This window comes from Euprymna scolopes, chromosome 45 (genome assembly GCF_053919585.1).
Source record: "Euprymna scolopes isolate OS-2025 chromosome 45, ASM5391958v1, whole genome shotgun sequence".
Lineage (NCBI taxonomy): Eukaryota > Metazoa > Mollusca > Cephalopoda > Sepiida > Sepiolidae > Euprymna > Euprymna scolopes.
In genome coordinates, this window is record NC_136526.1 from 42020183 (window position 1) to 42047501 (window position 27319).

At 37.5% G+C, this 27319-nt stretch overlaps 1 protein-coding gene across 4 annotated transcripts in view; it reads right to left on the reverse strand.

Annotated features, from left to right (window-relative positions):
• The window catches only part of LOC145269496 (uncharacterized), an 89282-nt gene that overhangs the window by 17420 nt on the left and 44543 nt on the right, over window positions 1-27319 (reverse strand). For 2 of the 4 annotated variants that reach the window (XM_080125233.1, XM_080125230.1), the window contains exon 1: window positions 13601-13764. The exons of the other annotated variants lie outside the window; for them this stretch is intronic. The gene's annotated coding sequence lies outside the window, so the exon portion shown is untranslated. Of the gene's footprint in view, window positions 1-13600; window positions 13765-27319 lie in introns of those variants that run through there. 4 annotated transcript variants of the gene reach the window in all.

A 27319-nucleotide genomic window follows, 5' to 3' on the forward strand; every position in this document is an offset into this window, starting at 1 on the left:
AGATTTTCTAAAATGTCCTTAGTAGTGGTGGTTGGATTTGCATTAACACTTCTTACAATATTCCTGGTGGCTCTAGCAGGCAGTTTCCTTTTCCTTCCTCTACCAATCAAGTTGTTTGTTGTGTGGTGGCTCTGGAATTTTTTGATGATGCTCTGTACTGTTGCTGTAGGGACCTCAAATTTCTTGGAAATTGACTTGTAACCTAAACCATCCCTATGTGGATTCACAATTCTAGTCCTAAGATCATTACTAAGCTCTTTTTTCTTCCCCATTCTAATAATTTTTATTCTTTTATTGGTTTTCAGTTGATATCATTTTAATTTCTGAAAAATGCAAAAAACGAAATGAAATTAATCAAAGGTTGTATAAAAGCATTCAAAATAAGAATCAAACAGGAAACAAACAGTCAGAAACTCGATTAATACTGAAAAAATAAGGGGGTATGATTATTTTTGAACATTGCAGATTTTATAAATAGCTGTATATTTCTTTTATTACAAGTATTCCAAGATTTTAAAATGACGAAAATGATCAGAAGAGGTTTATTAAGAATATGTATCAATATGGACGTAACCAATAAATTCTTACAAAGTTACACCTAATAAACTCAATTTTTAAGGGGGGGTATGAATAATATCGGGCACAAGTGTATATATATATATACACACACACACACACACACTTGCACGTCATACCGTGGATTTCGATTCGTTTGCAAATATACAATTATCTTTTCTGATGGGGTGAGGGGGTTATCAACGACAAATAAAAAATAACCCCGGGATACGGCATTAAAAATCACTAACAAAATACAGTGCAATATATAATATACATGCATATAATCAAATAACATTTAAATAACACCGTAAGGTGAGACAAATACCGTAACCAGGGGCCGGAAAAAAAACATTGTATTCCACATCGTAACCTGAAAAAATCGTATCCTAGGGTTACCGTATCCTGGGGTTCTACTGTGTATACATATATCCATTATATAAAAACTAGCAATAAGTATGCAGCCAGAGAGACCATCTATTTATATTTAATGTAAATGTTGAATTTGGTTACGAACATATGATTATGATAATTTCTTGTTAATATCATCCACGCCCATCAAAAGAGGAGGTAATACCTGGGAGGATGGTCTCATAATAACAGACTACAGTACCCTCACTTCCCACACCCAAATAAAAAAGAAAAGGATCAAGTAATCCACGAGAGGATTGTATCATGACCATAGAAAAATAGTACAGCTTAATGGAAGCAATAGTATAGCTTTGGCTTCAGATAGACAAATACGGAATCTCCATCTATTACATAAATATGACTGTGTTTTGTTATAATGTTTTTATATTTATAGACTAGCCTGGGTGCCCGGCATTGCCTGGGTGTTTGGAGGTGTGTGTTGAGCACTAAAAAGGAAAAAGTGGTAGTAGGCAGGCAGGCTCGAACCTGTACCGCGAAGGAGGAAAAGAACGTGAAAAAAAAAAAACGTGATGTCTTTGCTGTTGCGCCCATCGTCAAACCAGAAGTGACGTGGGTTTAAATTAAGGCTAGACAATCGAAAAGAAGGGATGACTTTCGAAAATGTCAGCGAAAAAAAGCGACCCCCCCCCCTTGTAGAAAAGTGCCCAGTTGAGGGTGAAGGAATTAATGTTTTTAGACAATTTTTCGATATTTGTCGTCTGAAGGGTCAAGCTTCAAAACAATACTGATCTTGTGAAAATCCGTCGCCTCTGTCAAAAGTTTTACATACATACATACATACATACATACATACATACATACATTTAAACAGACAGGTGAGATTTATATTATAGAAGATCTACCCGGCTTTGCTCGAGATAGAAATTGATAGTCATCAAAAAATGTTCAATATTGCAAAAAATTTCATTTCTCCTCTTTGTTTTATACGGTCCTGGGCAACACCAGGTAGTCCCGCTAGTCTATTATATACACACAGTTGGCGATTCATAGGGATTAATAGGAATTAGTTACCACATGCCGCATTTACTCTAGAAATTTTTTTCGAAAACTACTGGGCTGATCTGGCTGAAATTTTGTATGGACCTTTGTTATACTAAGGTGCAATGAACTAAGTATTGTAGTATCCATTCGATGCACAAATAGGAATTAATAGGGATTAAGATATATACAAAAATGAACACAAATTTAACCATATCAACCATAAATTTCGCATAAATCACTCATTCTAAGTTAGGAGCCTATAAATTTTGCATGTATTTAACAGACTAAAAAGTCTAGGTTTTTTTTTTTTGCATATTTTTTAATGGAAATGTAATTCTTTTAATTCCTGTTCAAACAAGAAATTTGAACTTTCATAAAATATACACTGATAACCTATATACAGCATTTGCTAAGTGACGGAAATATGCATAAAGTATTTTTATCGACACAATAATAATAAAATGTAGGACAAATTCAAACAATTTTGACAAATTCTTTCTTTGAAATTATTGATATTCGTCTGAAGTTTGATTCTAACACTGGTTGCAATGTCAATCATGATCTCAGTCAATGCTACAACAGAAAGATTCTCCCTCCAAACAGAACCACAACTGCAGTTTAAAAATTTTGTTTGAATTTGTAAAACTACAGTTATATTTGGTTTCTATACCAAACGACAGTCACTCCTAGCTCAACAAAAGTCTTGCAAATCAAGACAAAAAATATCTTTTTTTTTTTCTTTTTTTTTTTTTTACATGGGTGTCACCACTTATCAAGGCCCAGAGGCCACTCGAGGATAAGGGTTAATAGGTATAGATTAGTCATTGTGATTTTAGCATAGTAAACAATGGGAATTTTGTAACTTGGATTACTTAGGGGGACGATTCAATTAGAACTTGTTCACATTGGACTTTTTCTTTTTTTTTTTTTTTCATAGGTATCAACACATTATCAAGGCCAAGAGGCCACTCAAGGATAAGGGTTAAAGAGTGTACAGTAGAAATCTTCCAACTGAACGCAGTCCATCAACTTAGAGGCCAAAGATCCATAGGTTTTCTGAGAACCATAACAACCTGACTGAACCTCTTTGCTCATCTTGCGTCAATATATCATTCAAACACGGTAGCGTTTGAATATATGGTTAAGTGGCAGTTTTTGTCATTTAGAACTACTTTAAAGCTTCACCGCTTACTCATTTTTCAACCAAATTTCAAACATCACAGTTTATAGATCACCTTCTCAGCTATATTGTGAAAAAAAAAAAATTCAATATTCGTTCAGTAAAACAAAAGCTATGATGACTGTAGTGGTGTTCAAAGTTGTAAAAAGACGTAAGGAGGTGAGCGACGTTTTTTATGACTGGTTTCCATAGCAACCACGTCGCTTCAGTGACTAGTGTTGCTACTAATTCACAGCTGTCGCAAAAAGAGAAGTAACACGTGAAACAAACAGAATGAAAGTATGAAAGGGAGATAATTAGAGGGATTTTATTGAAGCAGACGAGTGCCGTACATTGTTATTACATATGTGTATGTTACGTTTACAGGGGCAAAAAAAAATAATAAGATTGAAATTAAACAAAGAACAAGTGAATTTATTGGAAGTCTGGAAAAATCATGGATTACGATAGAAAAATGCGAGCATGAAACGTAATATGGTTAAGCTTAAACATGGAAAAGTAAAGGACTAGTTGTTATAACTGGAAAAGAAAAGGACGATATTCTAATAAAAAAAATATAATAATTTATAACTTAAAATATTGCAGCATTCAATTTTTTTAAAATTCAATTTAGCATTATATAATTAATTCTTTATGCTGCAATATTTTAAGTTATGAATTTATTATATTTTTTACTAGAATATCTTGTCTTTTCCTTTCCAGTTTTAACAAATAGTCCTTTACTTTTCCATGTTTAAGCTTAACCATATTACTTTTCATGCTTGCATTTTTCTATTGCAATATAAATATGGGTGTAATCTGTCATAGAACACACAGCCACTTACTTGAAAATCATGGACTAATTTACTTATAGATTAAAAAAAAAATAACTGGAGGGGCATTTATTATTATTTTTTAAACTTAAATGTATAAAGGGGAATATTATCGATGACATTTAAATATTCATCTAAATATCATAGACTCCTTTTATAATAAAACTAGCGGGGGTACCCGGCGTTGCCCGAGTGTTTGTTTCCGGGACGAGAGGGGGGGGGGAGTTTTAAAAAATGTTATGGTAGGTAAGTAGGAAGGATCAAACCCGGAGTCATGAGTAAAAGTAGGAAAATAAAGTGTGAAAAAAAAACAAAAAAAAAACATCTGCAACGTTAACAGTTCGGCCACCAAGAAAAGTCCATTCCAGTTGTTTAGGAAAAAAAAAAAAAAAAAAAAACGACTACGGTAGGTCGGCGCGAACGTGAAAATATAATGTGAATTGTCCAGCATGCTAACCACTACGCCACAGAGCACTGCAGCTTAGTTTACTGATTTTAAATAACTTCACATGAAAGAACTACGAAGCCAAACCGGTGTTCTCTTCTCAACTGTTCCTTGTGAACGATCCCCAAACGGTGTTAAGTGGTGGCAGGGGGAGGAGGAATTTATAAGAGAGAAAATATTTTACCACTTCCATTGATCGTAACCGATTTTGGCCGTTACTTCTCAGCAGAAAAAGTATAGAAATCTAAGATTATCGAGGAATTTGAGAAATAATAAGCCTATAACACACCTCAGATATTGTTCTGCCGTTTGTGCATATTATATTTGCATGAAATATCTTGATTTTTAATCTTATTAATGTCAAAATCAGACGGGAAAAAATGAGTTCATTTTATTTATATAGAGATAAATAAAATGCAACCCTCAAGAATAACATCTTGAAATAGCAATCAACTCGAACACAGCATTTATATATATATTAAAAATAGTTTTATTTAACACAATTGTATATGTAAGAGTTTTCTGCCCCTGACAAGATGAGAGTGTCCTTTAGATTTATTTAACACAGTATTTTTTCCTTTATTAGTGACTAGCGGATGTACCCGGTGTTGCCCGGGTGTTTGGAGGTGTGTATGTAGGAGAGGGTGACCCTCTTTTAATATTATAAAAAAAAAAACACGATGTTAAAAAAAATTGGAAGAACTAAAACAAAGCAAAAAGGAAAAAAAAAGGTGTAAAAGAGGAAAAAAGTTTAGGTAGGAAGCTAGGCTCGAACCTGAAACATTGAGGCTAAGACAGAAAAGAAATGGCTGACACGTTACCACTACGCCAAAGAGACATACAATTGAGAATGGATAAAATTAAACCTTTAAAAACACTTGCAGGTGGTTTAAACTAACGTCAATGTTTTCTAGGTCAAATATGACGTCATTGTCGTAGTAGCAGGCGGAGATAAAATGAAGGAACGATTTTTTCGGCACCCCTCCTTGTAGAAAAGGGTCCAGTTTAGGGTGAAGGAATGAATGTTTTTGGCCAATTTTTCGATATTTGTCGTCCAAGATGTCTGGCTTCAAAATGATACCAATCTTGTGAAAATCCGTCGCCTCTGTCAAAAGTTTTTGCGAGACATACAAACACACATACATACATACATACATGCATACATACATACATACACACATTTTCGCTTTTATATATATAGATGTGGAGTTTTAACTCTCTTTTGCCTTGTAATCCATTACAAGTTTATGGAATTAAAATCCATTATATTTTTTATTAGAGCAGGCATAGAAATATTTTAATGTAGATGGCTACGCATGAATCCATCTATATATATAAAAGGCAAAATGTGTGTGATCATTTCGTGTATGTCTTCAAAAGGCTTCTTTCGCACGTGCTCCCGGTGTCGTTACTATCGCTTAAAACTGTGTGTATAGGTCCTATATCATAATATTTAGGAATTAGGAAAGTGCGTAGCGTATAGATTTATTTACGTGGATTTTTACAAAATTATTGTTATTTTGGCTTCTCGCGTGTTGATTGGGCTTTTATAAATAAAATGATTTTATAAATAAAATGATTGGGCTTTTATAAATAAAATGAAACTAAACTCAAACGGACGTGTTCGCGGCAATGCGCCGGGAACAGACGCTTACACTGCATGACTTCTATTTGACCTTCTTAATTAGGTCAAATGGAAACAGCAAAGTTAAATTTTATCACGCACGCCTGTTTTTATAGTTATAGTTACATAAATAAATTCAAACACGTTTACCCTATATGTTGTGGTGGCCCAATGGTAACATCGCACTTTTTTTTTTCACACATTAATTTCCAACTCAAGGGTACGGGTTCGATTCTCATACTCACCTACCAAAACATTTTTTTTTATTATTTAACCCCCCCCCCCCGGAGTTTTGATTTCCCTCAAAACACCCGGGCATCGCCGGGTACCCCCCCCCTAGTAATGAATAAAAGAGAAAGATTTAAAGAAAGTCATTCATTGCTATTTATGTAAATGGATGACCTCCAATCTGTAGTGGAATGGGGACAAAAATATATGGTTACATTCAATACTGCCAAGACTAAACTTGTTTCCTTCAATAATTACAAGAAACCTTCTCTACCATCAATAGCAATGGCCAAAGAATCTTTATCTGAAAGTGCATCTTTTAAACTCCTTGGCCTAACGTTCACAGGAAACATGAGTTGGAACAATTACATTGAAAGCATTGCCAGAACCGCTGCGAAGAAAGTGAGCTCTCTCTACCGTGCTAGAAAACTATGAACATCCGAAAGTATCCTGTACGTCTATAAGGCCACCATTCGCCCATGTATGGAGTATTGTTGTCATATTTGGGCTGGTGCATCTGCTACTACATGACTTTGGGATAAAGCATACACTCTTTTGGAGGTTGAAGGTTCAATCCTAAGTACGAGCGACACATAAAATACAATTGCGAATTACTCAGGACTTCTACCCAGTCATGACTGATGAAACAAGAACATGCTATCCTCATGGAGTAAATTACAGTTCTGTACGAATTCATTTCCGTATATATTTCCGAATTTGACAGAAAGATTCCTAAGTTTGACAAGATACACTTGAAGAAGGTCGGCGGGGGAGAGGGGGGGGGTTTACTTCAACTAAAACGTTGTGAAAACAACGAAATGAGAGTAGTAATCAGAATTATTCAAATAATATTAATTATCAAGCTTCATCTCAAAAATTCAGAAACATAGTTCATCTACTTAGGACTCAAAGGTTCATCGGTCTCTGGTTGTTTTTCGGCATATCAACACTTTTCAAGTTATTTAATGCTGAATCCAGTTATTTTGGAAATAGTTTTTATGCTTCAAGTTCTTTATATCTTCAAATATTTATTTGTAGAGTTTGGTTTGGTTGTTTTAGGTCATATCAATCCTTTTTGGGTTATTTAATGCCGAATCCAGTTATTTTGGAAACAGTATTCATGTTGCATCCAGTTATGAAACTATTATTATTATAACTTTGTAGCTATTTATCTATCTATCGATCTAGCTATCTATCCATCTCGATCTATCTATCTATCTATCTATCTATCTATCTATCTAACTGGAGAGTTGGAATTTGGACACAGTGAACAGCAGTTGGGTTAATGATTGTCTCCTCCCCCCTTGGGAGGGAGGTGACGTGTCTCTCAATGGAGACTGTTAAAAACCACAAGAAAAGAACCCACTTTCCATGCTCATCTGCGTCGACATCTGGGAAAGTGAATAAAAAACTAAAACCAAGTATCGTCTTGGAGTGAATGTCTTCCGTCCAACAGGTTCCAGCCTCTCCAAGAAGATGAATTCCAGATGGACCACTGAATATAAGGTATGTCGGATATATGACACCCACACACATACACGCATATAAATTTAGACGATCACAAAACATAAAAAGACAATAAAGTGCAGGTAGGCAGGGTTGTAAGAGGAAAAGAAAGGCCTGAATGATTGAAGGATGAAGATTTAGGTAGTTTTTATGCGTGAGCGCACAAAACTCCTAATAAAAGATTAATTTGCAACACAAAAGCACAGAATAAATAATCAACACATCTTTTTAAAAATAAAACAACAAAAGAGTTTGTTTCGTAAGAAGCAGAACTGTATCCGAGGTGAAAGAAACAAAAGAAGAAGTAGAAAGTTCTAGGATGTTCCCATGTCAGGAGACAGAAACTTAAATGTCCCCAGGTTGTCCAGCAGAGGTCTTCAATGAAGTAGTCGCAGCTTGGGCGGGGGGAATTCAGTGGACGAAAAAAGAGAGGAGAGAGGTCTGTCTTCTTTGGTGGGCTGAGCTCCTCTGCTGGCTGCTAGTTTCCGATAGGGGTAATTAGTTCCTTAATGGACATATAGGATCAATGCGTGCTGCCAGCTGATTGGTCAATTTGTAGCTGCATCATCAGCAAGGGGGCATCCACGAGAGAAATCACTATGCTATGGTAACTCTCTTTTCATGGCTAAATATTTCTCTTATCAATCCCACTATCTGACCCTAGTGTCACATTTTTCGTAGCTGAAGGGAGAGAGCCTAGATACACCCAACATCTCATGATTCATTTTTTTTTTTTTTTCCTTATTGAATTTGTAGAGGATAGATAATATGAACAGAAAGATGGTCTAGCTGTGCAAAAATTAAGCACAATACATGTAACACTGATAAAACACAGATAATCTAAAATAAAATAGCGTGGTGGTGGTGGTGGTGGTGATGGTAGTGGTGGTGGTTGCTGTTTTATTTTTGTTTATCTTCACCCTCAAGGATCTTTTCTCAGAAAAAAAAAACAACAAAAAAAAAACAACAAAATTCAAAGAAAGATAATTTTTTTCCAGTAATCAGTCACCAGTTATCAAGGACAAAATTCCACTCAACGATAAGGAATATACTTTCATATAGGATTTTTTTTTTTTTTTTTTTTCATAATCTGTACATTTTTTCAAATCACAACAATTAATTCAATTGCTGTAAATGGAATTCGTTTATTTGTCACTTGCATGGTTGTCCAGGATATGAACAAACAAAATAAAAGAGTTAAAAATTGTTTGTACCATCTTTGTATTGAAACTTTTTAAAGCTTAAAGCTTCCCCTATATTTATCTCTACCTATCCCCTTTCTTTTTCTCTCTTTCTCTCTCTCTCTCTCTCTCCCTCTGTCTCTCTCTCTCTCTCTTTCTCTCTCTCTATCTTTTTTCTCTTTCTCTAGCTCTCGCTATTTCCTTTCTGTATGCACCTCTACCCATCCCTTCCCCCCCTCTCTCTCTAGCTCACACTATTTCCCCACTGTATGCATCTATCTATCTCTCTATCTCTCTATCTATCTATCTATCTATCTATCTATCTATCCCTCCCTCGTCTCTATCACCTCTTTCACTATTTCTCTTTTTCTCTCCTCCTCTCTCTCTCTCTCTCTCTTTCTAACTCTCGTTATGAAGTAAATAGAATTGAACATTGCGAAATCAAATAGTTTAGCATAAAAAATATGACCTGAAAAGAGTTTGGCCATTGGGCTGTATTATTACTAGTGTTGGGACGATTAAATGGAATTGGAAAAATCGGAACTTTTAGGGGTATTGGAATCAGTATCGGATTCAGAAAAACTTGAGCTTAATATCCGATTCCCAAAACGATTCTTTTAATATTTTTTTTTTGGGGGGGGCAGTAAAAAATAAAACAAACACAATATATTAATTTATTAGAAGATTATATATTTACGACATAGGTCAAAGGGTAAAAAAAAGAAAAAAAGCATGTTATGCATCTCATTCCCAGATTTAGTATTGACTCTCCAAGTCTAATTTATTTTTATTGGAAAATTACGGTAAACAAAGCAAATATTCTAGAGTTCACTTAACCCATTGCCTTAGTAAATCGTTTGAAATATTAAAATATCTTTTCACACTTATATACTAAACGTCTATATGCTGCCTCTCAGGGAGTTCACAGTTGATTATTAAAAGATTTAAAATGCTCTGGACATTTTTCAATTTCGCTGGCGCCGGCTGATTCTGTTGCTGTCTGCTCATCATCTTCATCTGAATTAATTGATGTTTTTTCACTTTGAGCACTAGAGGAAAAGATAGATGAAAATCTCACAAGTTTATCAAAATTTTGGATAAAATATATAAAATGAAACATTTATAAGTTTGTTGAATTAAAAAAGAAATTATATCTACATTTTTTAAAAGACCTCTCCCCCCTAAAAAAAAAAAAGAAGAATAAGATGCAGGTACTTTTTTTTTTTTTTTTTTTACTGTAACTAGCAGAATAAATAATAAATGGAAAAACAAATATGCAAGAAATAAATGTTACCAAATGCAAGATAAGTTACTCCTCTATTTTCCTGGATGAGTTTATTTGTGTTTTTAGATTTTTAAGCGATTAGATTAGCTAAGATTACTTTAATGAATATCTCTAAAATGTTAGAATAGGTCAGAAGTGATGATAATTTTACGTTAAATATAAATAGAAAACTGATTTCCTGCTCGAAATTCAAAACTAATTGTTTTATTTTCTTTCCGCTGTGTAATCATATAAAATAATCGATTTAATTTAAAGGGAGTGATTTAGCTAAATCTGCAAATTTGTTGTCGTCGTTGTCATCGTCATTATTATTATTATTATTATTAGAATCGAGAATTTTGAACAGAATCGGAAAGGGCAGCGATATCATTACACCTGTAAAGGGGCAACGGTTTCCAAATGGATGCAGAGAAACCGCAAACCAAAGGTCTTCATTCACGCTAGTTTATGCTGTGACGCAATGTCTGGGGAGTGAATACAAATATATATAAAAGCGTCTTGGGTTCCTGTCTTGAAGCGTCTTTATTAAAACAGAACAAGCTCCACCAAGACATCAACGAATCACCCAGATGCCCAGTAGAAGACAGGTATGTCATGATGTATATGTTGCTATATGTTCTGACACACACGTATCCGCACTCAGAGATTAGACAAGCACAGCATTAAGACAAACTTAGAGACTAGATGATCACGGACCGTAAAAGAGAGTAAAAAAAAAAACGGTAAATAAATAAAAAACATTTTCATATAACATTTGCATTGACAACAAATACAGGTTCTGCCACACAGAAGTAGAGTGTGTGAGCCATCTGACATCTAACTGTAAGGTTCTGCTGAGGGAGGGGCGGCTACTATACAAATACAACACAATGGAGTTTGTAAATATCTTTACTGGACGATCTGTAAAAAGTTGAATATTGAATGCAACAGCAAGCCCTGGGAACATGTTTACCAGAAAGAACAGTCAGAAATAAGTTATACACCATCCACTATGACTGTACAATTCCTTCAGTTACATATCTTGAAAACAGAGCCATAAAACCTGACATAGCGATAGAGGACAAGGCGAAAGAAGCAACCTTAGTAGAAGTTAGTGCTCCCAATGATGCCAGGTTAAACAAGAGCTGAGAGGGAACAGATAACGAAATACCAAAGTCTTATGTGTGACATGAAAAGAAATTGGAATCTTAGGAAGATCTCCATCGTTCCAGTTATTTTCCAGTTATTATAGAAGCAACTGCACTCATGAAAAGAATTTCAAAAACTACCTGGTAAATATACCCAGTGAAACAAGTGCAAGAGAGATTCAAACAAGTACACTTAAAGGGACGGTCAGAATCTTAAAAAGATCTTTTGGTTGGAATATATAAGATAGCCAGTGAATGTTTGGCATTTGGTAGGATGCGCCATCCTCAGCTTGAACAAACTGAAAAGAAAATTAAAAAAAAAAAAAAAAGACCTTAAAAAAAACATGAGCTGAAAACAAAGAAATTAATATTTGGTCAAACAAAACCTGACAAAATGCCTTGAATCAATACCAAGCCAAACTTTTATGGAATTCAAATACCAGCTATAAAAGATACAACATCAATCTTGAAAAGGGCCCTCACATACAAATCTTAGTGAAAGGGTACCATAATAGGAAGGGGAGCCTAAAATCGGAAATTAATTAAAATAAATGGCTCTCGTCTTGGGGAAGCACCAGGTCTTGACAAGCTTCTGGGACTGACCTTCACTCCTAATCTGAAATAGAACACATGCATCAAATCTGTTGCCAAGATTGCTGGAAAAATTGTTTGATCATTCTACTGCTTCAGTAAGCATCTTACTGACGGTGCAATTCTCTATCTGTATAAAACCTAATCATATCCTAAAATGGAATACTGTTGCCACATCTGGCCAGGAGCTACTCAGCTTGTCCTATCTTGATAGAGTTCAAAACCAGCTTCAAAACCTAGTAGATGATATGCCCTTTTCTCTTCCCTGCAACCTCTTTCCCACAGAAGAAACGTTGCAAGCCTGTCTCTGCTCTATCGTCATTTTTCGTCTTAGCTCCAATCTATGGTCCCCCTTGCCAAACTTTTACAAAACACTCAACTAACTACAATCACTATCAACAATTTTCTTCACTCTTTATTTGTGCCTAAATGTAAATGCAGATTCCATGGACAAAGCTTCTTTCTTTCTTGCCTGCCTGAGGAACACTCCCATTGGCCTACTTCCCAGCCAATTACAATATGGTAGCCTTCAAGTCCAATGCAAACAAGTTCTTGTTGGGCCATCCCCTAAAATAATCCAAATTCTACCCAATCTACACCATTAACAATTACTAAACTTCTGTTAAGCAGAGGTGCGAGCAAACTAATAACCAGGCAAATGAAAATAAACAATGGAATCCCTGGGAATGTAAGCAGAGGTGTGAGCAAGCTAATGTCCAGGAAAATGAAAATAAACAATGGAATCCCCGGACTTGTACCGACCTAGATCCATGACGTAAATCAGTCATGGGTCAGACCGAAAACCAGCAAAAAGTGTAATAACAAACTGGCGAAGAACTGGCTTAAGAGGTTGAAGAGACATCAATAAAAGAGAAAAGATAAACAAAGCAAGGGGCAGACAGTCAGAGAGATGGACAGCTGAGGGACACAAATTGTCACAGTTCGCGACCACCCCTACCACTAACCCCCCACCGCCGTCATTGTGTTGAAATGTGTGTATTAAATATATCGTAAAATAAACTAAGTCTGTTTTTATAAACAAAGTGTCTCGTAGATGAATTAACTGTCTATTTAACTGTCCATTTTAATCGCTAGACGATCACCAGCCAGACATATATCTAACACTAACGACCTTACATTCATTAACACTTATCTTTGAGAGGCCTTCAGGGTTTCATAAGTGGTAACTCTCTTGAAAAAAAAAATGACTCTCCGCCACACATACATAAATCAGATTTAAACTTACATCAATCAAATTGCAAACAAACTTTGATAATTTTAAAACCTTCTAAATGATAACCTTTGATAATTTTAAAACCTTCTAAATGATAACCTTTGATAATTTTAAAACCTTCTAAATGATAACCTTTGATAATTTTAAAACCTTCTAAATGATAACCTTTGATAATTTTAAAACCTTCTAAATGATAACCTTTCTTATACTAGGTATCTCTGAAGAAGGTCGGAAGTTACATCAACATCTTACATAATCTAAATTCTACCCAATCTGCACCATTAATGATTACTACACTACCACCTTATATTCATTAACACTTATCCTCGAGTGGCCTTCAGTCCTTGATAAGTGGTAACTCCCTTGAAAAAAAAAAAATACCCAAAAATCACATCGTTTCCGTCAGAAAGCAGTTTTACCTCTCAGCTTGTTGATGCAGACGATAACAGACGCAGGTTGCAACAGTTCTAGTCAGCCCAGCAACGTTGATCACAGGTGGCCAAAAGTCGATCTCTTATTATATCTAAGTGATAGCTCTCCCTCCAATTTATTCTCTCTCTCTCTCTCTCTCTCTCTCTCTCTCTCTCTCTCTCTCTCTCGTATACACATGCATTTAATTTCTATCTCTTTGTTCTGTGAAGTAAACTCTTTATAACCAAAAACTATTGCGTCATGAGAGAGAGAGAGAGAGAGAGAGAGAGAGAGAGAGAGAGAGAGAGAGAGAGAGAGAGAGAGAGGGGGTGGAGAGAGAAAGGGGGGCAGGTGGGAAGAGAGAGAAAAAGAAAATGAAACAGCCTGCCAACCAGTCAGCCACCCTCTCCCATCCCTTTCTATTCTTTTTTATGCCTGTCAATAAGAATTCTACCAAACGATTTTAGTTTAATTTGTAGCATCTGCTATATATAGCCGGAACAAATCTTTGACTAATAGCAATCACTGTTTTCAACATTCACATGTATGAACTGTGCGTAAAGACACAATGTCGTGATTTGCCCATCCACACACATGTGATAAAGGACTATATTACACATCACGCACAGTAATGCCGAACTGCAAACACTTGTACCTCCTCGACATAACCCCCCCCCCCGACAAACCAGACAAGCTACTAAGTCTCATCCCTTTACAGTAGAGATTCCTAGGTGCAAGAAAGCCTTTTACTCCAATAGTTTCTTCCCCAGAACTGCAGATCTTTGGGACTCCCTCCCGAGATTCTGCTTTCCCAACTGTACTGATATGCAGAAGTTCAAGTGTAATGTGAACAAACATCTTTCTACTCATCTCCCTTCATAATGACCCTGCAAATTAAGGCCCTGATAGTAGCCCCCTGCTTCAAAGTGGCACTGTGCCTTGTTTGGGGTGAAAATTAAATTTAAAAAAAAAATAATAAAATACAAGAAATAATCCGGAATATTCTGGAACTCGACTATATAAGCTTTTGCGCATTTAAATCTAACCAGTTCAAGATGCAGTTTCACGAGTAAGCAACTTGTTGCCCGACTCCGTCATGGTGCGACGTAAAAACACTAACATGACTTTGTGCATGTAATACACCTAAATTCTCAGTATGGAAAGTACCATATCAAATGAGAATTAATTCTTTCCAACAACTTATTTTGAACTGCTACTTTCATACTACTGAACACACACACACACACGCGCGCACACACACACACGCGCGCGCGCGCGCGCGCACGCGCGCAAGACGCTTACGTGTTTTAATGACCTTTTTATTTTCCCTCCAAAAAATAACCAACCTCTCAACATGTTTTTATTTTCCCTCCAAAAAATAACCAACCTCTCAACATGAAAATTCATAATCATGAATATTTTGCCTTTTCTACGAGACACTCATTGACAAGGACTGTCTAATGAACGCTTGTTGCAAAAACCTTAACATTAAAATAATTTGAATTACTTTTTCTTAAACATATTATCAAATGTTGTTATTTTTCCCAGTATAGTGATCTCAAATTCTTCGTTGGATATCGCTATTTTTCCAAAGTTATTCATGCCTTTTAGATTTATATGGATGTGCATGTGACTCGGTAGGATCCTTCTGTAAGTCGGAGATCTGGCGAAATTTACTTTTAACGGTCCCTATGATACTCTACCATCGACTTATAGATATTCATGTACCTGCAACCATGATCTCTAATATTGACAGATTCTGATTGCGAATTGGTGGATGCTGACTCACACCCCACAGTCCTATAAATGTAAGAAAGATTCTTAGAAAGTTATATTATTTTTTTATTTATTAAATCACTTTAATTAATTACTGTAGCATATCTAGTGATAAAATAAGACGAATAAAATTACAAATGAATAACACCAAACATTAATTTATTATGAACTGCAAAATAGTCGGTGGTATGTACTAAATATGGAGTATTTCAATCTATCTATATATCTATAAAAGTGAACGTGTCTGTGTGTCTGTGTGTGTGTGTGTCTGTGTGTGTCTGTGTACATTTCCCTATGCAATAACTCTGTCAATTTTAAGTCTACAGACTCGAAATTTGATATACAGGGTACTGAGATTTGGGAAAATCGATGTGATCGGTTTTCGGCCAGAAATTTGGCTGTTAATGGGTCAAAGCTCAACGATTTAACCTTTGAGAACTCTATCAAACTCCTCCGACAATTTTGGATCTAAACACTTGAAATTTTAGATATAGGTTCCTTGGACATGGATCTAACTTAATAACTTGATTTGAGCCCCAAACAATAAATGTTAAGGGGTTTATAGTAGGGGTCAAAGTTAAAAAAAAATCGACCGAAACGTTGTGGTGACAATAACACTCAAAATGTGTACATTCGTCCAAATGATACATATTATCAACCATCATTTCAAAAATTCATAAATAAAAGAGATAGGTTAGTTTGGCAGACGATTTCTAAATGTTTTTTTGTTTTTTTAACGGAAATCACTTGAGACAAGGTATGAAGCAACTTGATGTAAGGAGTTAACAAGTATGAAAGCTGATTATTGCAAAGACAGGAGATGCCTATTAACCATAGTCTTGTGGAAACCAATGCCGTGAGTAAAAGAAAAACAGTGAGTAAAAAGAGAGTTCCACAACGTTGCAGTCATTGGAAAGAAGCTATTCGAATAGGAAGCTGCATTACAAAGAGGAATTAAAACAATGAATTGATGAAGACCACTAGACCAATAAATCAAACGAGCTGGAACAAAGGAAACAGGGAATAGATCAGACAATTCTAAGGAACACATGCCATAATAGTATTTGTAGAAAAGATTGAGACTAGCGACATCACACCTGTGAGAGAGAGGTTGCAGTGAAAATTCCTTCACCCTCAACTGGCCACTTTTCTACAGGGAGGGATCGCTTTTTTGCTGATATTTTCGAAAGTCATCCTTTGATTGACTAGCCTTAATTCATCACTTCGTCACTTCTAATTTGGTGATGGATGCAACAGTAAAGACGTCACTTTTTTTTTTCACGCTCTTTTCCTCCTTCGCAGTATGAGTTCGAGCCCGCCTGCCTACTACCACTTTTTTTTTTTTTTTTTGCTCAACATACACCTCCAAACACCCCGGCAATGCCGGGTACCCAGGCTAGCCTAACAATAAAGATAAATCATTCTTTTGTTGTATTTTGTGTGCTGTGTTGATATGTGAGCGAAAAGTAAGATGTTCGTAGTTCTTGGAAATAAGTTCTTGGAAATAAGTTCTTGGAAATAAGTGGTAGATTTTTTTAATCATGTATAGTCATGAGGACTTTATATATATTTCTTAAATAGAGTCAGATAGAACTTGAGTAAAAAAAATGTACCAAAAGAGTTAAAAGGAAATCCTCCTCCAACTAAGACAATCATTTTTTTTTTTTTTACAAAAAAAAAAAAAAAAAAATTCTTTTTTTATTTTTACAAAAGGAATTAAACATTTGTTATATTGGTTAGTTCCAATAGTGTAGTAATTTTGCTCCATAAATGTGTCCGAGATGACGAAAGGTTATTTTTTTAGGAATTAATCCAGTGAGATTGGAACGCTAATATAAGCGGCAATGCATTTCTGTCTTCCATTAGGCGTCATCTGTGTTCGTAGCATGACGACTAGCCGAAAAAGAGAAAATAGAATTTAGGTGCATGACATGCGAAGCCATGTTGGTCAGGGTTAGGGTTAGGGTTAGGCAGCAAACCGCCTGAGGCCAAAGCCCTCAGGCGGTTTGCTGCCAGCCAGCAGGGAAAAAATAGCCAAAGAGACAGTTGATCATTGTGTGATGTCTCTTATGCGCTTTTGAATGACTCTAGTGAACCAGAAAAAGGCTTGAGAAAATGTGTTTTTCTTTGAGTGTTGATTGGACGGAAAGTGGATACCCTGTCACGTGGTGTGCTCTGTCTTATGTCTGCACGAAAGGACAAAGTTTTCTTTTTATTTCCACAGAATTTATGTGGGTGGATATGGCAAATACACGCATAACTGAAATGTTATTTATTTTAATGTCTCTGACGTATTGCTACACTGGATTACTGGACCACTGTGTCAAATTAGATAAAATCGTATGGGTGCAATTAAATTTTTTCTTATACTTGACTAGTGGGGGGTACCCGGTGTTGCTCAGGTGTTTGTAGGTGTGTGTGTTTTTGGGTAAATCATTGGCCGGGTGTTTGTTTTAAAAAAAACGAACAAAGCCTTGATGTGCAGTTGGAAAATAATAAAGTGTGAAAAAAAAAAACGTGCGACTTGGCAGGTGCCCGTTTTTGATGAGTTATGACGTCAACTTTGAGCGCGGGACAGTGTTTTATTTACCGCGAGTCTATTTTGCTTCTTTTTTATATACGAAAAAGCTTAATGCACATGCGGCAATCGAAAATTGTTGAATATTTATCTTTTCAAAGTCGGGCAAATTAAATAGACAGGCGACCCCGGTTGTTAACTCATAGATATTATCATTTAGGCGCAATGTAAAAAGTTTTAAGAAGTTGTGAGGCGACATATCAGTTCTCGGAAAAAAGCCTTTCTTGGTAATACACGAAAATGCACACACATATAAACATTTTCGCTTTTATATTTATAGATGTGCAAAAAAGGGTTGGTTAGTTGTTTTTGTTTTACGAAATGTTTTTAGGTTATTTAATGCCGAATCTAGTTATTTTGAGGAACGATTTTTAATGGAGTATATATTTTTTTTTAAGTCAGATTCTATTTAACCCATAGTTGGGACCCTAACAGGTACTACTACTCCGGGTCAGAGAGGACCTGGGAGCAATGGCAATTAAAGGGTGGCTCCACACTCCCCAAGGCCCGTAAGGTGGGGCCTCACCATCGGATATAGTTTTAGGTCATATCCAGGACCGCAAGAAAGGGTAACAACAGCATAAACCATAGGTGAATTTCACAAGCAGTCTCCAGTCGCATGCATATCCCAATGAAGAGAGATGATGACATTTGGTTTTTGTAGTTCTTGCAGGGAGGTGTCGACATCTTCTACACCAAAATGTGCCTGGATGTGCTGAAGAGCGTGGTGATACCCTGGTGCAATCAGGTGGCCGCTGGCAGAGCGTGGGTGTGGCAAGTAGATGCTGAAGTTACTAAGGTTGTCAAAAAATATTTTACTTTGGTTTTACCATTGGAACACAGGGTGGAGCAAGTGCTAGTTATTTATTAGTTATTACTAACCAGCAGAGAGTTACCCTTGTCAACCAGAGAAAGAGTCTATCAGGCATATGAATGCAGTGTGATTATGTATGAAAGCGAAAAGCGAAATCTAACCAGTAAGTGTTGAGGACATGTGTTGCATGGAGAGAAATGATATGAGAATGATACGGTGCATGTGTAATGTTGCTCTTAAAGACAGCCTTAGTTCTGATAACCTCAGAGGAAGATTAAATATCTGAAAAGTATAGGGAGATCTGTGCAGAAAAGTAGACTGTGATTGTATGGCCAGGTTTAAAAATGGATGTAGTACAGTTGAAGTAGCAGGTTCAGTTCACAGAGGAAAGCCCAAGGAAAGCATGGAAAGAAATGAATGGATCTGAGGGAAAGTAGGATAAATAAAAACCTGGCCAGAGATAGGATGCTTAGCAAATTAATTTCTTAAAAAACTTTTCTGTGGAATGCTGTCATGTAAAACAGACATTAAACCAATGATGATGATGATGATGATCGTGGTGGTGGTGGTGGTGGTGGTGGTGGTGGTGGTGGTGGTGGTGGTTCACCAGTAGCAGGTAAATATGCAATTACAGAGTGAAACAATAAAAGTGTCGCCCTAAATAAAACAACACTACACATTTATTGCAAAACTTTTATTGAAAAAATCAATCCAGGTAACTTGATTGTGTAGTAGAGCTGACATCTGTTCAATGTAGCCGCCTTTAGCCTCAATCACTGCCTCAATATGGGTCACGAATTGGGAGCATGCTTTTTTTTTTTCATCGGGAACTCGGCAAATACTCGGCAGATGGTGGCAATCAGGTTGGCTTTGGTGTTGTGGGAGGTCATGTTGGTGATGTTCTCGACGTATGACCAAATGAAGTAGTTCAGCGGGTTCAGGAGGGCTGGTGAGAGAAGGGTACAAAGTCGTAGCACTCCTTCTGAAGCTAAGCCTTGGGTTCTTTAGACTTGTGGGTTGGTGCTGAGTCCTGTTGCCACACCCAGGGTCTACCAGTGGCCATCTGATTGCACCAAGGGATGAGCCAACTCTTCAGCACATCCAGATACACTTTGGTGTTGACTTTCAAGCTAACTTTGACAATGTGAAGTGGCATGATATAGCCCTCACTTGAAACCACACCAAAGACTATAACTGTAGCCAAAAATTTTATTTTCATCACCCTGGCCACGTCTCTTGCTTTTTGAGGGTGCTGGCAATGGTCCTGTTGTCATAACTTGGATTGGTAGTGAGCATGGGTTGTACAGCGGCACATCTCCGATCTTGCTCGTTGAACATTGTATCACTATCCTGTCTTCTCATTCTTCGGCTAACATTCACATTTGCGGTGACTTCAATGTCCATAATGTGGAATGGCTGACCCACTCAAATAAAAGCGATGACGAGGGGAGGTTCTGTCATGATTTTACCACTGCCTATGACCTCACTCAGATTGTTTACGAATCCACCCGTGTGCCTGATACTTCTGGTCAGTATGCAAGCCTTCTAGACCTTTTCCTCACAATTTCCCCTGAGCTATGTTCATGTTCCGTTCTATCTCCTCTGGGATCCTCCGACCACTCTGTTGTAGCAGTTAAGATAAAAATGAAATGTAATAAGTCTTTGTACTTCACCGTACTGTATATAAATACTCTATGGCTGACTGGGATAGCTTCCGTACATTCATATCTGACCTACCTATGCATTCCATGTTTAAAAAGGATGTGTCCTCTATAGTATCAGACCTGACCGAATGGTTAATTGTAGGCATAGACCGATTCATACCATCCAAAAAGTTCCAACAAAAACCTAACAGCCAGCTATGGTTCTCCCCTGAATGTGCTGCTGCCATCACGCACAGAAATCACTTTTTCCATAGCTACCAACGTAATAGATGTACTGAGGCTAAAGCTGCTTTCAGGACCGCCAGCAACCACTGTAAAAGAGTAATAAAAAATGCTAGAGAGCTATATGCTCAGTCCGTTAAATCCAAAGTAGCTGAGCAGCGGCTTGGTTCCCACCAGTTCTGGCAAATAGCAAACAGGATCTTGAACAGAAGTGTGCGTTCTATCCCAACTATAATCAATGGACCTGAGGTCATCTCGTCAGCATCAGACAAGGCCAGAATATTTGCCAAGAATTTGCAGCTAATTCTACCCTATGCGACAAAAGCCATCAACCCCCGTAATTCCTCCTATAATAGACAACACGCTATGCAACATACAAATATCTGTGCATGAGGTCACCAAGCAAGAACCTTGATTCCAGTAAAGCAACTGGCCCTGACGGCATTCCAGTTATAGTGCTGAAAAAGCTCCAACCAGAACTTGCCCCCATACTTACAAAACTGTTTAAGCATTGCCTTAAGGAGAAGTGCTTTCCAACACCGTGGAAAACCTCATCAGTATGCCCTGTATTTAAGAATTCAGGTGAAAAGTCATCTCTCTCTCAGTACAGACCAATAAGTCTCCTGTGTGTCATGAGTAAGTTGTTGGGATCCATATTAAATAAAGAAGTAGTCAACCACCTCAACAGAAACAACTTTCTTAGTGACATGCAATATAGTTTCTGCTCTGCAAGATCTACAGCAGATGTGCTAACGGTTATATCTCATAGGATTAGTGAATCTCTTGACAAAGGCTTCCTTTCCAGGGCAATTGTTCTTGACATATTGAAGACCTTCGATAGGGTATGGCATAAGGGTCTACTTCACAAGATTTCCAGCTACGGTATAACTGAAAATGTTTTCTCAATCATTAAATCATTTCTCTCTGATAGGCTCATAAGAGTAGTGGTTGATGGGCAGAAATCAGAGGCCCACAGTATTAATGCTGGAGTCCCTCAGGGGTCCATCCTGGGCCCAACTCTCTTCCTGGTCTACATCAATGATCTCCCAAAACACAGACTTAAATCATTCATTGTCATCTATGCTGATGACACGACCATCTATGGCAACATATCAAAGGCTGTAAATGACAAAGTTCTCTCTGGTTCTCCCTCCTCTGATCTTGAGTGTGTGGTACAGTGGGCGAAGAGGTGGCTGGTCACTTTTAATGCATTCAAAACCAAGCTTCTATCTTTACATCATCAACGCTCTGATCCCCATCTGGCATCAATTGAAATGGATGGCTCTCGTCATGAGGAGGTTCCATGTTTTGACAAGCTTCTGGGTTTGACCTTTACTCCTGATCTGAAATGGAACACGTACATCAGGTCTGTTGCCAAGGATGTTGGGAAAATAGTGGGATCCTTCTACCACTCCAGAAAATATCTCACTACTGATACAATTCTCTCCCTGTATAAAAGCCAAGTACGTCCAAGGATGGAGTACTACTGCCACATCTGGGCAGGAGTTGCTAAAAACAGCCTATCCTGCCTTGACAGAGTACAAAATAGACTTTTTGGTTTAGTGGGGGATGCCCTTTTCTCTTTCCTGCAGCTTCTCTCCCACAGAAGAGACGTTGTGAGCCTGTCTTTGTTTTATCGTTATTTCCATGGCAAGTGCTCGTCTGAGCTCCAATCTCTCGTTCCCCCTCACCAATCTTTCTCAAGAAACACCAGTCTGGCTGAAACTACTGTCAATAATTTCCCCACTCTTTATCTGTGCCTAAATCCAAACGTAGATTCCATGAGCAGAGCTTCTTTCTCAGAAGTGCACGACTGTGGAACTCTCTTCCGCTTGCCTGTTTCCCACCTGACTACAACTTGGATGTCGTCAAATCCTGACAAACCGCCCCCTTAAGTAAGACACTTTATCAAAACCCCCAATACTAATGATTACTACAATACTCTCTCATTGATTACTGTACATGCAATAACCCTTATCCCTGAGTGGCCTCCGGGCCTTGATAAGTGGTGACCCCCATGTAAAAAAAAAATCACTCTTGGAATTTGTACACAACTGGCCAACTAGTAGATGGCCTTCAACAAAAAAAGAAAACCGGTTTTCATTAAACGGAAATGGAATCATCTTGTCTTTTCTGGGATGACAAGTTTATTGTTCCACCATGTATAACAAGTCAGTTATTTCATTCAACAGCAGATGCCAAAAGTCTCTTTGACATTTTACATGCTCCAGTAGAGAGAGAGAGAGAGAGAGAGAGACAGACAGAGAGAGAGAGAGAGAGAGTAAAGAGATGATGTGGAGGAGGGTTTGTTTTGGGTGATAATTTCTGAACACAAAACATCACAAGAGACTTGAAAATCTTTTTTACATTTTTTTTATAATTGTAATGTTTATTTTTAACTAGCGGCTGCATCGCGTTGGCACACACAACGCCAAGTCAAACACAAAATCAAGTACACTCAACATCAAGTACACTCAACATCGTCTTACCATCAACGCTTACCTTGTGAACTCGGAGTATGAGAAATTCCCATATGCACAGAACAAAATGGTAAGGATAATGAGTAAACGTTGGATAAAATGATGGTTAAAATTAATACGAACTTGCCAGAATACGAACCTGGAATCTTCTGATCCGTAGTCGGACGCATTATCCATTGCGCCACAAGTCCTATCCGTATGCTGAAAGATGTTACCCCGACTGTATACAGAAAGTGCTGAATTTCATTGACATGGGCAGGTAACTTTTTTGACATCTGCATGAAACGACCCAAAAACCTTTATTTCGGGCTTTTTGTGTGACTTGGCATTGTTTGTTACGAACTATATGCAGATAAGTACAATCTAGGGACTCACAACATTCAGGGGAAAAAAAGAATTTTTCAATTCGGTGCATCCATTTGAAAGTTTTATTGTTATATATACACACACATAAATGAATAAACAAATAAATAAAGAATTTTTATAATGGTATAGACTAGCAGGGGGGATGGGGGCTTCACCTTTATTAGGTCGGAAAATATGTTTAAATATATTTTGATTCATGCAGATTTCGTGTTTATTATTACAGAACCAATTCTCTATTGAATATTATATCGTATCTAATATATAATACTGATTTCAAAAGATAAAAAAAAAAAAAATGACTTGAGTGCCATCAGCTAGAATTGGAACCAAAACCTTTAGCGCCGCAGCTGTGTTCCCTACCATTTCAGCATGTAGATAAGAAAGATTTAAAATTAGACCACTTCAAGTTATGAATGAATTTACGCACGCTTGTTTTTTGTGCATAGGTGTCACTAATTGTCAAGGCCTGGAAGCCACTCGAGGATAAGAGTGTCGCACCGTGCATTGTGCGGAAACATCTGCATATGTTGGATTGTCGACAGTAGCGGAGGCTGATGGGAGTCATAGGTTTAAAGCCGTTGACATCGCAGGTGCATCGGGGAACTCGAGACTGATATAAACAAAGCAGGTAGCTTGTCAGAGGAGAAGGAGAGAAAACAGACACGCGCCCGGGTGTTGGGACACCGCTCGATTGTCTACCGACCACCGTCAACCGTCAACCATCGCCCTCTCTGTTCCACATCGTTGCTAAGTTTCTCGTTGCTACACGCGAACAAATGATTTTAGCAGTCGCAGCATTTTGGAAAAGAAATAAAGACATTTATTCTTCTACAAGTTGTTTCGTGTCTGTTTTTGGCCGGAGAGCGCTGGGGAACGCATCAAGAGTTAATGAGTGAACATGTAGTAATCGTTAGTAGTGGAAATTTGGTAAATTGGATTACTTACGGGGGATAGCTCATCAAGAATTTGTTCACGTTAGACGTGAAGGCAAACATCTTGTAGTCAGTTGGAAAGCAGGAAAACAGAACAGAGTTCCACAGGAGTCTAAGAAAGAAGCTTTGTTCATAGAATCTATGTTTAGGTTTAGGTACAGATAAAGAGTGGGAGAAAGTATTGATAGTGGTTTCAATTAGACGAGTGTTTTTCATGAAAGTCAGAACAGGTGGGAGCATAGATTGGAGCTCAGACGAGCATTTGCCATGAAAATAACGATAAAGCAGAGACAAGCTCGTAACGTCTCTTTTTTGGGGAAAGCGGTTACAGGGAAGAGAAAATGACATCCCCCACTAGGCTATGAAATCTATTTTGAACTCTGTCAAGGCAGGATAAGCTGCTTTTAGCAGCTCCTGCCCAGATGTGGCAACAGTACTCGATCCTTGGATGTACTTGGCTTTTATATAAGTAGAGAATTGCATCAGCAGTGAGATATCTACTGGAGCAGTAGAACGATCTCACCATTTTTCCAGCAGCCTTTGCAACAGATTTGATGTACGTGTTCCATTTCAGATCAGGAGTAAAGGTCAGACCAAGAAGCTTGTCAAACCTTAGAGATTATCATTATGAGAAGATGAAAGACGCTGTGCTGAGGGTCATTCACACGTTCACACAAAAGATTTCCATGGGGCATTCCAGAAGTAGTTGGAACAGTACAACAAGTGCATTGCAGCCGGAGGAGATTACTTTGAAGGGGACTAGAGTTTAATGTGTGTCCTATCAATAAAAGTGCCCAGACGAAAAAAGTCTGGAAACTTATTGAAGGCATCTCGTATATACATACACAAGATTCAATCAAGCAAGGACGCCCGAACAGTTCACAGTTTTATAATTAAGACTGTAGTTAAGGGGAAGCAACTCTTCCATTTTTGTTTTAATTTTTATTATTAATCACTACTATAAGCGTTTTGGCCAAGATCAAAGTGTTCTTCAGATGCGGCACTTCCATTTCTCGTTCTCTTTCAGTGGAGGAGAAATCCTTCACGACTGAGGTAATTTTAATTTTTGTACCTTTTCTCCACGTTAAAAAACGACCCTGGTGTCTAACTCTGTCCCGTGGGGAGGCATTGTAAATAGGTACTATAAGTCCTTAGCCAGTAGTGGGTATTTAAACAAATTTCTGTTTCAATTTAAGGTATATTTCATATAGGGCTTAATTTTATAGTTTTTATATTGACAGAATAGTTTCATAAAGAGAGAAAAAAAAATTGATTGAGGTCAGCAAAAACTGATGACGAAACCACCATCAGAGTCTGTTTATCTCCCTCTCATAGTGGGATGATGTGATGCAAGAGTCAAATTGTTATAATAAAAAGATTCAGATTTCCTTGTTAATAAGCACACTCACACATATATGAGTGGAGAGAACTTGAATGCTCAATAGACGCTATTCTCGAGTGTACAGGTGTTTGTCGAGATAACCTGGCATAAGGATACGTTTCCCTACATGTAAAGTTTATTCAAAAGAACATAATACGTACTCACAGCACAAATAAGATCCCCTCGGTATGACTACTCCACATTGGCTTATACGAGGAGTGGTGGCCCTTCTGCAAGTGATGTTATCAGTAATATGCAGCACAAAGTTGGATACTCCACCAGACTAGATGAATGACGAAGCTGACCATAGAATGGAAAATAAAGTTAATCACTTCTCCTACAAGGACCCATTACAAATAGAAAACAGCTACAATTAACAACTGCCCAGTCATCTCGCCTACAATGGGTAGGAGACTACATAATCATCAAATCAAATGATGTGATGTTCAAGGTTCAGAATGAAAAAGGTGTTATAGCCCGAGTCGACTGTGCACACATCAGGCGGTTGCTTCCACGTCCACAAGAACTAATCTCTACGGATATCCCACTCCTGCTATGCGATGACTACAATCAACAGCCACTGAGCCTTCCCGTAAATAACTCCAAGGATAAACCGCAACATTTTTCACAGGTTGACAAAACCAGGAAGACATCTGCAAGGACCATTAGAGGTCAACTCGCCACACGCTTCAGAGATTTTGTTTTACAGTCCCAATAGATATCTGAGGCGGCAGTGTTATATTGTGAAATACAACATCTCTAATCGAGCCTGTAACAATATGTAAACAAAGCACAGATTGCATCAGCAGGAGCGAAGACACTCAAACACCAGGAGCAGCCACTGATATGACAACATCAATACATAAGCAACAATGGTGCCAACCTGTCTTCTTCACGTTATTTATTCGACTGTTAACAATGTATTAAGTTGTCGAAAATATTGTACCCATGCTTCCACTACGATATACAGTTTATTATAGCAAACAATTATCGGGCAAAGCATATTGCCCGAGTTAATAGCTACACTAAGGGAGAGAAGGCCAGAAAAAAATTCGACAGATGAGATGCAAAAATATGTGATAAAATATTTGCAAAAGGACTACAAGTGACAAACTTAATATAAATTCATTCACAGACACACCAAGTTTAAATAGAAACAAACACGAACTCTGATAAACGAACATTCGATCACAATAAGAGTAATTGTGACATTCCAACACAACGACAACAAAATGTTTCCTCTGATCACAGCACAGACTGTGCAGTATATAAGGGTTTACGTCATCAGCTGTCACCAGCAGTTAGTGTCGAAGGTTGTCTGAATGACTCACATGGATTATTCTTTCTTTTTTTAACAGCAGCAGCAGCTAACTGGAACGTTTTCGCCTTTTCTTTCTCATAGCACCAGAAGCCGTTCGCTCAACGTTGGTAACAAAAGATCTCGACAACAAAGACTTTGTTATTTTCTTCTTCTCGGAAATTCTTATCAACAAGAGGCAATTCTAATTAATTTC